Here is a 15,788-nt window from a genome sequence, read left to right as displayed (position 1 = left end):
ACTGAGCACGGTCCTGGTAAGATGCCACTGAACTCAATGAATTGCAGCTCAAGAGTTTGATTTTGGGAATTCACATCTATAAACACAGTTGCATGTAGCTACAGATGTTTTGGTAGTACAATAAGTAAAAAGTAGTACAGTGAGGTCTTCCTTTTACTACTAAGAATAATAACCTACACCATCAGAGAAAATGCAAAACTGTCGGTTTAGTTCTATAATTCGAGTTATACATAAAGCCAAGTCTCCAGAGTTTTAAGGCAAGTAACATTGTTTGTCTTAGAAATGCAGAAGCATTATAATCCTTTAATTGGAAGTGATTAAAGCAGAGTCGTCAATTGAAATACACTCAAACTCAGCAAAAGCTTTCTGGTAACAGTAATTATTATTTTATTTCTACCTTTATCATTATCTCTAAGTTAAACATGTTTGAATTTTTCTGTGCAGATGATCAGAGAAATCATTAGAGTGTGTTTTTGTTCAGCAGTTGATGATTAAAAGTCTCTCACCAAATGTGCTGGCATCTTGGTGTCTGATTAGACTAAACCCTTTGCCGTGGGCACAGCACAATAACTATTTCTGTTTTTCTAGCAGAACAAGAACTCACCACATTGTTGTGCAGTTTCTCAGAAAAACATGTTCACTTAGATTGAAGAAGTCTCTATTTCAGCACTGGGACAACAAAAAACTACAGTGCAGAGAACTGGGTAGGGAGTTGAGAAAGTAAACTTTTCCTCCACTTCACATGCACAGAGCTTAGTGACACCAGCATTATACTGTCCTTTTGATTCATGGTCACACACACCAGCCCTATGCGGAGACCAGAGCATAGGGATGACATTGAAATTCAGGTACTTTGCTTTACTTCATGTGTTCCTCATTCAGCAGGTTAGGGATTGTGGGATGGAGAGGGGTTTATCTCTCTGTGGTTCAGTTGTGATAACTATTTATTTTGCTGCAACCATTCCTCTGGCTTCACTGCTGAGTGGTGATCATGTATCATCTCATTAGTGAGGTGTTAATACATCAGAGCTGTTAGTGAGTTGGGCTCATACTGACAAAGTCTGGCACATAACCAGATGAAATAGGCATGATTTTAGCATGATCTGTTGTTACATATTTCTGTGTTCTTCCTTCACTCAGTCTCTCCCTACATTTGTGCCTAAATCTAGCATTTGCAGGCAACATTTTCCATGCTGGAAGTAACAGACTGCAGAGTTGCTTGGGGCATCTTTCACTAGTCTGTTCATGCCCTATAGTTAGACCCTTTAATGAGACTTTGAAAGCAACATCACTAGCACATGATGGTTCAGACCAGTTGTTAACAGTTTGCTAGCTGAGATGCAACTACTGTTTAGTTGCTAATTTTATGCTTTAGTAAAGCTTCCTTGTAGTGCTAAGACCTAACTTGGGGTCCTCGTTGATCCCCACGCTCCATAGCTGTCAGCCTCTAGACAGTCCAGAATATATTTTGAAATTTCCTTTAAAATAAAAAATGAAGCTGAGAAAATATATTGTTTGCCTTTGCCTAGCCCCTTACCACCATTAAGATGTTTTGATGGCCACTGGTGGTGCCCCTCCACTTTGTAACAAGGAGTTGAAATCTGGCAAAAGCAGCACGCTCCTATGTCAGGGATAGAGTAGTGTTCTTACACTTACACATCCAGATGTGATGACTGGGATGTGGTCTCAGGTCTCCCCATCCCCTAGAATTTCCAATATGAAGTTTCCTAACTGTGAAAGGGGTGGGAAGAATGACGCTTTACCTTTCTGCAGTTCTCTGAAATTAGTATTTTTAAATTGAATAAAATATAATGAAAGCTGAGGCCCTGACTCATCTCGCCTTCAACATGCTTTTGGCTCAAGGGATTGTGTTTTCTCCTCTTTTTATCACTTCCATGCTGGCAGGAACAATCCAGTCCAATATCAGTGACTGATAATGCAGTGTGGGGGGGAAATTGTTCATTTTTGATTGAATAGACATGTTAATGTTATTGGTATGTAAATGAAAGGTGCTCCTGATGCATTCTGCCTCTTGACACTTTCATTTCAACCTGTCTTTTGGGGATGTTCGCCTCAAAGGAATGCATTAAGGGAAATCAGCTATGAGCATATAAGGATGAAACAGGATAGTAAGAGATGTCTGTATTGCACATTGAAAGTAAAAAATACAATAATGTCCATTTAATTGAGCTACAGCAAGTAGAACTCTTTTCTAATTTCCTGCACAAAGCCATGCAAATATATATAATAACCTAAAATACGAAAATATTGCCAGTTAGCTTTTGTGCTATTTGATGTAGCAAAAAACAATCAAATGGATGCCATTGTTAGCAATATTCATCTTGAAATCTGTTTTCTAACCAGAATAATTATCTTTATTTTAATTGAATAAACAAGAGGCAGGCTGAGAGTTGCAGAGCATGTAGAATAGTTTTCAATCAACAGTAGAAGAATATTATTACAAAACAGCTCCTCTTATCCCTTCACAGTAAATAACACAATAGAGACCATGGAGACACAGTGTATTAAATTTCTCTGACAATAAGATATCATTTCCAAAAATAGAATTTGCATTGAACAGTTTTTGTTTATGTACAGTCCATATAAAACAAGTGTCAGGGATTAACCATCATATGTAAAAGTTGATGTGATTGTACATGATTTTTGCTCAGCATCAGCATTTCAATGTCCCCTTTTTATTTGGGCTTCTGAACACTGTGATCCTCCAACCTATATACAGGAGCATGTTCCATCAAGGCCGGTTGATCTTTTTATTTGAATAAAGGTTGCAGGATTGCTGTCAGCTAGCTCACATCTTGTATTTTCATTGTAGAAAGTAAAGGTGATGCATAAATATCAGAGCACCAGTGCATTTTAGATTCTCAAGAAAAATAAATACTTGGGCTCTACAACAAAAGAATTTAGCTGAAGTCATCAGAAAGACCATCACTTTTAATATCTTCATTTCCTTTATTATACATGATACACAATTCCTCTTCTATAACCCGGAATACACAATAGCAAACTAGATGTTACATTCCTCATTTACTCTGCATTTTGTCAAATAATTTTAAAACCCTCTTGTCCATAATGATTTTTTTTTCAAAAGGAAAGAAACCCAATTGTCTACAAATAATAATTTTTTTAAAGTATTTATTTCACTTTTTCTCAAATTTCAAATTACACTATTCCCCATTCTCAAGTCAAAATTATTCCCCAATACATACATGTTAATTGCTAGTTGCTGTGTTCTGTTTAATTTCGGCAATACTTCCCTATGTTAAACAAAATGCACAACAAGAAAGTGTTGATATAAACGTACAAAGAAGATGCTTCCTATGGGGTATTGCAGAGTTAGGAAGTTCATAGTCTTCATACAAATATATAAAATATTTCAAATTATCTTCATTCATTGGAATACATTCGGTTTCTCTTGTCAGACCTGCGTGACAAATACAAGACCAGAAATTAATCATTCATTGGTGCATTCACAGGTATTTTGAGGGCATGCAGAAAAGTACCTGTAAGTTGTGAGGGGGAGTATATTCCCTGCACCAGCAATTTTGCTTTCACTCAGTGTACTTGTTTATACCCAAGCTCAGGGAATACAGCGTGGGTGTGAAACAAATCTTTCTGATCCACTAGCTTTTTCCACCCACACTCCGAATCTCTGTCTGATGAAACTTAATGACTCTGTTAAGAGCTCAGGTCCATGAAGCCTTGAGTTTTGCAGGTGAGGTGCGGGCGGCTCCTGGGCTGCCCCTTCCCTTGGGCCAGCAGGGTCCAGCCCTGCCCAGATCTTGGGACTCATGCTTGGGGAAGCCCCAGCGCAGCTTCTGCAGGCACCGGTGGCAAATCCTGCACTGTGCCACAGCAGTGTGGCCATGCCACAAGTAGTAGGGACACATCAGCTGGATAAAAATCAAACTAGTATTTAATTTTACCAGGAAATACTACTTACTGATATGGACATATATATCACGCCACACCACAAGTAGTAGGGACACATCAATTCGATAAAAATCAAAATAACATTTAATTTTACCAGCAAATACTATTTACTGATATATGCATATATGTGTATATATATTAATTTTCAATATTTTTTTCAGTTGCTTTGGTTATCCTCTTCTCTTGCTTCCTCTGTTTGCCCAGTAGAGTCCTTACTGGTAGCTAGCGTCCTTCTTTGTCTCCTGTCCAAACTGAATAGTCCCAGGGATTTTCAGCCTCTCTTCTTTTAGTAGTGTATCTGTTCCTGTAACTATTTTTGTCACAAATTCACTCCTCCCCTACTTCTGCTTTAATTTTCATGACTGACCAGCACTGAAGACAGTATTCTAGACATGGTAGAATAGTATTTTCTGTGCTGTTTGTATAAATTCCACTGGAGTTAATTTATTTATTTATGTAAAGTGAGGTGGGGATGAGTTTGGCTGCTGTCTGGGAAATGATGAGCAATTTCCACTGACCTGTCTAGAGTGACTCTTTCCTGCATAGTCACAGCTAATTTGAAGCCCAGCATAGGGTCTATTCCTGTTCTCTTTGAAGTTAACAAGTATTGGCAGTTGCTGTTCATAGCAGCAGTTCCAGACAGCTCAGTACTGAAGAAAACAGGTTTTGCAAATAGCTTTCAAAAGCTCAAGACACTAACTTTCTCAGCATATAGGTTTAAACAGCTAAGATGTAAGCATTTGGGGTGGAGGCATATCTCTGCTTTTGGTAAATTTTATTGATTTCCTGAACCGTTCACATATGAAAGCAGAGGGAAAAAAAAAAAAAAAAAAAAACAACCACGGGACAGAGAAAAAAAGACAACTTTCTATACTTCATGATGTGTTACATAAAATCAGTCTTTTCTAGGCTCCTGAACATGTGTAGGGTGCACACATTTGAATAAATATTGGAGGGATGTTCAAAAGATTGGAATTGCTTAGCTTTGAGAAGAAAGGCTTCCCTGGGGAAAAGAGGTGCTATGCAGAAAAACCCTACCTGGCCTATGCTAACTGCTTGAAAGTGCTAGCGAGTTTTGAATAAAGAAGTTGAGTTTTAATTAACTTGACCTGAAAATAAGTGAGGGGGTGTCATTGTCCACAAAAAAGAGGTCATAAAACTACACATAGTGCTACTAACCCTGTATGGCCATTAGCAATCAACCAACCTAACTGTTTCATAGCCTGATTCAGTGAGGCAATGTACTATTCTGTTTCATTTGAATTTTGTCTTCAATAAGGTAATTTTAGGTACTTATTTTTCTGATCTCAAAGACAAAATCCAACTTCAAGGCTGTATTTGACGGCTCCCCGGGATATGCATGCACGTGTAATCCTGTCCTATATAATTAACACCTGCCTACACATGCTCTCTATGTGTTTCCACTGAGTATTCTCTTTTCTCTTTCAAACTGTTCTGTGCCTGTTCCTGAATGTCACAAGGTGACTGTTTTCTAGTGGTGGGTGGATAAAACAATTCTGGCTGTGATTAAACTCGGGTGCTTAAGCCTGGGATCAGAAGAGAGAGCATGCAGTGAGCAGCAGGCACATCTGAGCATAATGTGGTCCTCAATGTCACAACGGTTTTCAGATTCTTCTGCTGAAAGAGGCCAGTGTCAGGTTTTGCCTTCAAACACATCCTGTGCTAGTTTATGGCATGAAGGACACCTGTAATTTAACATTCTGGTTTTTAGGATTACATTATGTTTTTTGTAACTTTCTAGCAGATTCAGCATCTTAGATGGTAAGGCTGTGTTTCCTGTAGGTATCATCCTGGAGGCGAAACCTGCCCTGAGTGGGAGCTCCATGCTTATCTTCTCCAAGTATTATAGTTTAGCCTTTCCTTATTTCCTGAGCTCCAAATACCAGCCCACCTGTGCTCTGCACTTCAAGTCATCAGGGATATTGGTGATCAGGGTGCAAAGAAGATGGAGCCAGGATTTCCTCAGTGGTGCCCAGTGACAGGACAGGAGACAACTGGCAGAAACTGAAGCATAAGGAATTTCATGTAAAAAAACTATTTTGCTGTCAGGGCAGTCAAACAGTGGAGCAGATTGCCCAGAGAGGTTGTGGAGTCTCCATCCTTGGAGAGATTCAAAACCCAACTGGACATGGCTCTGAGCAACGACCTTGTCCTGAACAGGGGATTGGACTGGACAGTCTCCAGAGGTGCTCTCAAGCTTCAGACAGCCTGTGAGTCTGGGAAGAGCCTTTGTTTGTCCCAAGGGAAGCTGTCCTCCACTCAGTGAGGGCCAGGGTGGATTTGTGAGTGAGGTGCAAGGTCCCTGCTTGCTCCTGCTTTGCTGTGGAACTGTCAGTGAGTTTACAAGCTAAACCAGCAAGGTGTTACATACTATATCACTGTCTTGTTAATAATAAAAGTAATCTGGCTGCTGGGTTTACTTTTAGCCACATGCTCCTTTTCTTCAAATACTCCCTTGTCATTTCCTTATAGATCCCAAACCTTTGGTACCCAGGTCCCACTAAAATAATAATTAATATCAGTTAATACCTTTATGCCTCAGAACTGAAATGTCCCAACTGGCATCAAATCTCATTCAGCTGAGCGAGCATTTCTCTTCTCCCCACTCCTATGGCACAGGAGTCTTAGTAGGCAGTGGACCCACCAAAAGATTTGCTGTCTCCAGTTCTCCCAGTCACAAGTGAGACATGGCAGCTCTAGTTAAAAGTAACCCAGTCTTCTAGGAGGACATGCACCTACAAGACCAGCTAATTAGCAGGAGAAGCAAAAACATACTGTAACACCCAAGAACTGTGACACTTGCCATCCAAATAGAGGAACAACCAAATTGCCATGATGATAAACCTCGCCTCAGTGCTCAGATGCTTCGAAAAATCAAGCCTGCTGTTCTCAAATTTTGTCTAAAGCACACTGCTTGCAAGCAGTGCTGTTTAAACACCTGCTAATAATAATATCCTTCTCTCAGGTGTACTCTCTGCTCTCTGGTTGCTTATAATTGCTACCTGAACTCCCTCTGCAGTCAACAGACCCTCTATTATCTCCCCATGATGTTCCAATCCACTCAGACCTCCCTCCAGCCGGCTCCAATTCTCTCTCTCCCAGATCCCAAAGGCACGTTATTTTTAGAGCTCAAACTCCTCCAGAGATCAATGGGAGTCTGTAAACTCAAAAATAGGTTGCTTGTGGTACATTAATAATCCTCACATTTATGTTCCCTGGTTATTCTTCCAGCTGCTGCAGCTTATCTACCAGAGCCTCTCTTGCCACTCCACTCAACCTTATTCTACTGAACAACACTCTGCCATTTTAAAGAAAACAGAAAATTATGTACTCGATAGCAAATACTTTAACGTTGTCCTGATTAAGGATGGACTTAAGCACATGCCTAGGAGCTTTTTTGAATAATGGAATTAGAGTTTTTCTCAGCCCTCAAGACTTTCTCTGTTTCCTTTCTGAGAATCTGCAGGACTGTGATTGCAGTCAGTGTGATGCTAGTGTTAGCATCTGGGACAAAAAAGACTGGGTCCCCAAGTTTTCTAGCCACAGCAAAAAGCAGTGGCTATTTTTATGTGATAAATGATTTAATTTATGTGCTATTCAACATAGATGCAACTTCAAAAATAACTCTAAATATATTAATGAATTGCAAAATCTCATTTTTTTTTTCTTCTTCAAAATGACAGTTTCTAGGGTTGTTTGACCTGAAAATATGCCCAAACTAGTTAGCAGCAAGCAGATAAAAGGTTTACCCTAAAAAAAACACCAGTAATTCCAACGTCAGTGTTTTCTGGTCTTATATAACATGTTAGCTAAAAGAAGATGAAATATGAAATCAATCCAGATTTTGGCTGTATCTCCATATATGAAATAAAATGACCACATTCAGTGCTAATATTATATAATGAAAGACTTTCCATGAATCACCTGAGGGCTAAATAAAATTTGTCTTTATTTGAGCAGTTTCCAGCCTTATATATATTTAACCCTAAGATTCTGTTAAGGCAGCTTATTTTATAAGAAGTAACTTTACAAAGGAGAAAACAGACATATCCCATTATCACTCCATAGAAAATCAGTGATTATAGCAAGTGCACCAAGGTTCAGTAAATGCCTCCCACTCAACAAGCTTCCAAAGTGAACGACCACATGATGTTTACTCCTCACCAGAACCCATTTATAGATCTCTTACTCACCACTATCACAGTCATAAATGCAGTATATAAGAAAAGGCAGCAAGAAGACCTCTATTTGGGAGCAGATGGGGGGTTACAGTTGGAGAACTGGGTCTTTTCTTTACAATACTCTTTAACCAAGCTGTGAAGCATGATTTAAATCATGAAAACTCTAAAGATTATAATCAATTGAAAGCATTCATTACATACCGTCAGCATTGCACATGGACAACACATATGGCTGCTTGAATCAAATTTTGCACTGACTGGAAAACATTGACAAAAGGGGTCAAAAAATGCCTCCTCAAAAGTGCAAGTGAGAAATGAAGGTAATGACTTCCTGTGGGGTTAGGAGACCCGGGAAAGCATTTTGTTCCCACAACTTTTAAATGACATCTGGGCATTCCTAGCAAATAGCACCCTGGGAATGAAAAGGATATCGGTTTCAGTAAGGTAAGAAGGGGACAAAGTTCATGAACTTTTGTTAGTCTGGAGCAGAATTAGCCTAGACTTACAAACACACTGATCTTCAGAAGAAAAAAGCTGTAAAAAAGGTAGATCCAGGGACATATCTATACTGATTGTTCTAGTGAACTGAGAATGTGAAATAGAGATGGACTATCTCCTTTGACTCCCTAAGTCTCCTACACATCTGGTAAAAGCCTTGTCCTTCCTGAGACGGTAACCTGAAGTGCCAAGGGATCTGCTTTAATTCATCTGTCCTCACTTCGCTTTGGTGGTCAGCACTTGCTAAGATCATCTTCTGTGCAACTGCTTTAATGTTTACATCGTGTCTGGAATCACTGTCCACATGGATGGTGGGAGAAGCAGTAGGAAATCAAATGTGCTCCAGGTTAACTTATTAATACCATGAGAGATGTTTTATGTTGCAAAGAGAAATTCATCCTTTAAATCTCTCCCAATGGTAGCTGGTTGGCTAAATGAAAAAGTCTTCTTTTAATTAAAAAATAACAGAATAACAATAGCAACTCTTGTATATCTGAGTATCTCTCATATACCTTTTAAAATATATTTGCCCTCATTCATAGTTTCTGCACATGGTCCTGGGCAGCCAGCTCTAGGTGCCCCTACTTTAGCAGGGGGGTTGGATCAGATGACCTCCAGACGTCCCTTCCAACCTTAACTATTCTGTGAATCTGTGAATTACTGATTAAATAATTTCTCCTATATTTTCTTGCACTTTACCTGCAGTCAATTGGAATATGAGAGGAATCAGCTAAAAATTGAGCTTCAGGTTGCACATATACATACTCACAGAGTTTCAAAACAAAAAAGTTCAAAACTTTTATTCCTTAGGTTCATCTACATAGAATATTAGACAAAAATTATGTCTTTTCCACTGAAATAAAGACATTATCTTTTTGATAATGATCTTTGGTTATTTTCACTATGAAGAAATTATTGAAAGCCATATGCTCACTTTCTCATATAGATGTTGTTCCTCAATTTAATTTACATCTGTCCTCAGACAGTATGACATGAGGAACTAAGGACAGTTTTGACCCTTTCCACTGTTTATGGTTCAGTAGTACACGCACAAGGCAGCTGCAATAGAGCACAGTGTAACAGCATGTCTGGTCAACCGCAACAGATCTTTTCATTTAAGACAAAAAAACAATCAAATGAAAGCAATCCTTGCATTATACTGTTGTCAAAATTACTTGTTGCCTACACTGACAAAAAGCTTTGTCAGCAAAAGGACTTGCAGAAGAGAAACAGCTTAGCCCAGTGGCTCCAAAGTGACAGCTATTGATTGAAGGTCTTTTGGATCAATATGTTATGGCACGAGATTTATGTCCTGCCAAATACGGAAGATATCTGTGGCATTTTTGAAAGGTATAAATTGTGTACTTAGCAGACATAACACAATTAAGAATGGCTTTGCACTGACCTAATGGCTGCCATGATAGTTGAAGTGGTCAAAATCCACATTAGATAGTATGTAGTTGAAGCTCTTTGAAGGATTTTTGACTCAGTGCAGAAATATTAAACTGTGCCTGGTTTCTAGGTTGTTCCCTTAGTTATTTGGAGATTGCAACTACTTGGGCACAGCAGTTGATTCTTGCAAGTGGTTCCCAGAGAGTTAGTAAGCATGAACAAGAGAACACATCAACAAATCATACATGTGAATAGTATTTACAGTGACAGTTGCACATAGACTCCTAGCTGAAGCCTGCTGAAGCAGCACCTTGGCTTCTATACATTCATCAGTGTGCTGGTTTAGGCTGGTGTAAAGTTACTTTTCTTCAAAGTAGCTAGTATGGGGCTGTGATCTGGATTTGTGCCAGAAACAGTGTTGATAATTCATGACTGTTTTCATTACTGATGAGCAGTTCTTACACAAAGTCAAGGCCTTTTCTGTTCCTCATATCTCCCTCCCAGTGATTAGGCTGGTGGTGCAATAGCTGTCAGGAGGAGGCACAGCTGGGACAGCTGACCCCAACTGACCAAAGGGATATTCCATACCATATGACATCATGGACAGCATAAAGCTAGGGAAGAAAAGTATGGAGAGGATATCCAGAGTGATGGCATTTGTCTTCCCAAGTAACCCTTATATGTGATGGAACCCGACTTTCCTGGAGATGACTGAACACCTGCCTGCCCATGGAAAGTGGTGAACGAATCCTGTTTTGCTTTGCTTGTGTGCATGGGTTTTGCTCTACTTATTAAATTGTCTTTATGTCAGCATCTCTTGGCTGAGATCAGAAAGCTGCCTAAAACAATATGTTATGGGCTGCTAGTTGTCACCATTTAGATGCAGTAAACCCTTAATGAGCATGTTTTCATCTTATGGATTCACTACAGACCCTGGTACAAATATGCTCTTTATAGGATAAAAATTAACAGTTTCAAAGTCAGGAAAGCATAACTCGAGGTTTATCATATCTGAGTAGTTCATAAAAAGACTGAATTTTTAAGGACTGATTATTTATAACACTTAAAAATGGTATTACAAAAAAAACTATACAAACTCTGATATACTTTCTGTTATCAGTATTGCTGCTGTGACTTTTTCTGGAGCTACCCTCAACATTTTCTCTCCACAGTTTACATGTCTTAAAAGATGGTGGCTGTAACACGTTTACCTCACATTAAATTCAGGTTTTATTTTTGACTTTCTGCTTTTTATTAATGTTTTCCCTCCAACTTCTCATAACCTAAAGTGTCATACCTATAAAATGGTTTTGCAGATCTGTCTTCAGTTTTTGGAGCGTATGAGGTCATTTGTGATTCTTAATGGAAGTAAAGATCAAGTAGTATATACCAAATGCTGTGATTAAATTTATTGATGAGGTGCTGCAGTCCCTCCTTCTACCTCTGTTAATAAGAACTATGCTGTGGTACTTACTACCTCTGAACTTACTGCTTTCTGAAGTTGAAAAAAAATAAAAATAACCCACCCAAATATTTTTCCTCTGTGGTACATTACTAAAGCTTGCTAGGTTCATTCATTCAGGTGCATGCTTAGAATTATTATTTGTTGTAATTATTAATAAATATGGGGGGGAAATTCGTTCTTTGAGTTCATGTTAAGCTATTCTCATTCACCTACAGCACCTCTGCTTTAAAAAGGATTTGGATTCTCAATGTAGGCATCACTCAAGGGCTTGGTTCCTTTATTAAGGTATCACCCTGATCACATTAGCACGTATGCCCAAATAGTCTGTTAATGAAGCCATATGACCTTAAGAGCTTAAGCAGTAAAAAATTTATGACGCTGAGATTAGAAAGGGATTTCTGGGACAGTTTAATTTTACTTCATTTTTATTCCCTATAATAGCTACTTGGGTTCTCAAGACAAAGGCTAACAGAGACAGTGAAACTTCAGGAATGATTGTCATAGCAAATTCATCAGTGAGGTAGCCAAGGCCTGAGAGCCAACCCTGCAAAGTGCTTATTATTTAATTTGAGGTGCTACAAATCCTATTGATTTCTCCAATGATAACCAAAACCACTTAGCAGCTTGCAGGCACAGGGGGATAAACAGACAGTAGAAATGCACCTGGGTGATGGCACACCACAAAAATGAAAAGATGTTGCTAGGTCCCCCTATGAAAAACAGCCTCAGACTGGTAATTGTGATGTCTACAGGACAAAGAAATGTACAGAAGGGGCCAGGCTAAGCACTATTAGAAGTAAAATAAAGATCCATAAGATCTTCAGCACATAAAAAAATCAGCAATAAAAATATGTTACTAAAAGATAAAGTCCAAAGACGCTATGACATGTGAAGCCACAGGATGTCTTTGTTGTACTGAAGGTGATGAAGGCTCTGTAAGGGGCACTCATTGATGCAATATGAAATGCACCTGCTGAAAGTTAATTGCATGACTGGAGTTTCTCAACCAGGATGTTTCTCTGAAAGTCAAATTTCCATCTAGGAGAAAATGTATATGATGGTGAGCACCCTTGCTACAGGGACTCCATGCAGCCAGTGCTTGGTAGCCCACCGCAGGGATAACTGGGGGGCAAATGCCTCACAGGTGTCTGTGGCAAAAGTACAGGAAGCAAGAACACAATGACTGGCATCATGCTGTGTAGCTTGGATTAAACATGGTCAAATTATTATGAGGTTAAAAAAAAAAAACAGAATTCCTAGACTGTTTCAAAAGGGACTTATGAGTGTAGGGGCCACAACCTTCTGGCTGGTTCATGAGCTAGCACATCGCAAACACTACGGCTCCAAAAAGTCAAACCCTTTCATGTCCCACAGCACAAGCATGGGGACCAAAGGTATTTGGCACTTCTCAAAACCTTGCTGCCTGATCTCATGGCAGTCCCATTCACTATTCTGGAAGCTTCACCCCACCAGCCTTGCCAGGCTTGGCCAGGCGCTCAGCTCACAGCAACCTACAGGCAGCTGCGTGAGCCAGCCACCACCAGGGCCTGTGCCAAGCAGCAAAAGAGTACATGTGGTGGCATCCTGTGGCCTTGTAAATCCTCAGTCAACAGGCTGGACTATAACAATCTTAGTGGCCTGTGTCTGCACCACAGCCATAGCATCGAGGGTTTGAAGCTGCTGAACAACAGGTGTTAGAAGTACTTAAAAATGTTATTTGTTATTCAGGACGGACAGGAAGCTGGAAAGCTCACAAAACAGAGCTTCATGCAAAGACTGCCTGATTTTGTTTAAAAATTTTGAAAAATCCCCAGATATTCTGTGCTTTTCTGTGAAAATTCAGGCTACCTAGTTTTCTTTTACATTAAAAGTAGTTGATTTTGAAAGATGGAAATTTGGAGAAAGGTGACCTTATTTTTACTGACATTTTTATTGTAGAGTAAAATATCTTCCAGTTGAATCCTTTCAGCAGTCTTATTTTAGTCCCTCAAACAGTACAATAAAAGCTTTTTTGGAGTGGGCTATCACTCTCAAGATCATGCTGTTTCACGCCATATGAACTCTAAAATGCAGAACTCTGCTACATAATTAAATGATGAGCAACGATTTTCAAGTGATTGTTTTACTACATGAAAGACATTCTGGAGGAAGGCACTTGCCTTGGACTTCTTCTACACTGGCACTTCATTTGGTGCTAGCTCTCCAATCAAATATTAAAAGCTCCACTGTAAATTATGTACAAAACTTTCTCACCAATCTGAATGCAACATATCACACAGCAAAATGCTGCTGTTGGAAAAGGGTTCTCTGATGTCCCACTTTAATGCTCATGTCTTTTGTTACTGTCATGCTGGCTGCCACTTAATAGTCCTGAGAAGCTGGCATTTTCTCCAGAGATGCATGCTCAGTGGTAAGCAACACTGCTTGGTACCTGCATGGATTTTGCATACTGAGAAGAGTTTAAAAAATATTTGCATTTTTAAATCAAAAATTGTAATTAAGATAATCTGAACTTTTATTTTTCTGGAGATGGTAGAGTTACAGGGGCAAAGGCTGTAGAAAGTGAAATATCTGGCTCGTTGCTGATTTCTGTGGAGTCCACAAGTGCATGCCCTCACTAATGGCATTTCTAAAGTGCCATTGGTCTTTGTTGCCTCCTGACATTCGTAGAGTTGATGGCTTTTTCCTTTTTTTAAAAAAAAAAAAAGTTGAGGAATTGAATGATAAAAAGCAATATTAAAGCAATATTAAGTTGATAAATTACTCACATATGCATCAATTAATCGCTTAAGACTGAACACGTAGCCTAATAGTGGTTATTCATATTCAAAAGGCAAGATATAGGTACCAAATTTTCTTTACCCTAAAGTGACGTAGGTTACTTCAGAGACATACTGGTATGTATAAAAGATGCCTCAATGCTACTGTGTTAGTTTTGTAGCCACACATAATTTTGCAGATATGAAATGGTCAGGGCAAAATTGTTATAAATTGTAGTTTTCAAGTAGCACAATATAAGGCAGACTGTACAGTGTGTTAATTCGCCTGCACTGGCAAACACATAAATACCCACCATCAGCTTCCATACTGTCTGATTTTTCAGTTCCTACCAGATTTTAACATTGCCTCAGCACTTTCATTTAATTAGTCTTCAGAATTCACATATCCTCCAGGATGCTAGCTCTGCCATTCATTTTTCATGGCAGATACTCTCCACCTCTCATGCAACTTTAAAGTTTGAGCGGAAACGTCTAAGCATTAGGTGTTAATTTCTTAGACTTTCAAGAGCCATGTGTTCAAACCTTGGCAAGGCAAAATTTGTCTTTCATTTGTCCCTGAAGAAAATGTGCATTTCATGGTGGTTTTAGAAAGGACTATATCACAAAGTGTTTTATAAAACAAAGCCCAATCATCTGTGTCCTGAAGGTAATTGAATTTTGGTGTTGCTTTTACATACATAATTTGGGATTAAAGCTATATATATTTATATCATGACTGTTTATGAATTTCACATTCCAGGGCAATGAAACTAAAAGCAAACAGCATCTTGGTGTACTGCAAACACAACCTTTCTTCCTTCAGTGAAGCGAAAGAGGAAAATGACAAGAGAATTATTAGGTTGGATAATTATGGGAGAAAAAGCCGAGTTTGATTTGTTGTCTGAGAGCTGGCATGGGCTGAAGCTGCTGAAGTTTATTTAAAATGCAACGAGCTTTGGTACCTTAGAATATGCCAAGAGTCAAACTGGTCCAACATTTTGTGATGGAACATTTCTCCACTGGGAAAGGTTTATGCTTTGAAAGTGTAACTTTTTATGGAAACATCTTGCTTTCAGCAATTCTTCTGTTGCAACATGGAACATTGAGCATGACTGATCTGGGCAGTTTCTTATCAGCCCCCGTGCTGGCTCCCGGCAGGCTGCCAACAGGCTGGTGCCCTTTGACGGGGCTTCCAAGGGCCAAGAACTTCAAGTCTGCCAGACTTGAAATCCCTAATTCCGGCTCAAAACTTCTGCCATCCAGAAGCTGCTGGAAACACCTAGTTTCTCTACTCAGGGGATAAATATTCTGTGTTTTTAAACTAAATTGTATGGTTTAACCCCAGATATTCCTGTACTTTTGTGGTCCAGATGAGGGAAGGACACAGCTCTGCAGTATAACATGAAACTGGCATGTCCAGAATGGTTCCACAGCTTCTGCCTTATCCCAGTTTCCTGCTGCATTGATCTCCACTTCCATTCTGGTGTGTGATGTCAAATACTTTAATGCTGCCCTTCAAGA

The 15,788-nt window shown here is 39.2% G+C and overlaps 2 protein-coding genes across 7 annotated transcripts in view; one reads left to right on the top strand and one right to left on the bottom strand.

Moving 5' to 3' along the window:
* The window catches only part of MBTPS2 (membrane bound transcription factor peptidase, site 2), a 106,864-nt gene that overhangs the window by 15,065 nt on the left and 76,011 nt on the right, over positions 1 to 15,788 (top strand). The window lies entirely within an intron of this gene.
* SMPX (small muscle protein X-linked) overlaps positions 2,932 to 15,788 on the bottom strand; it is a 39,878-nt gene continuing 27,021 nt past the window's right edge. For all 6 annotated transcript variants that reach the window (XR_002415021.2, XM_005503731.4, XM_005503729.4 and 3 more), the window contains one exon: positions 2,932 to 3,442. The gene's annotated coding sequence lies outside the window, so the exon portion shown is untranslated. The remainder of the gene's footprint in view (positions 3,443 to 15,788) is intronic.

Source organism: Columba livia, chromosome 1, assembly GCF_036013475.1.
Source record: "Columba livia isolate bColLiv1 breed racing homer chromosome 1, bColLiv1.pat.W.v2, whole genome shotgun sequence".
Lineage (NCBI taxonomy): Eukaryota > Metazoa > Chordata > Aves > Columbiformes > Columbidae > Columba > Columba livia.
This window is presented reverse-complemented; position numbering and strand designations above follow the sequence as displayed.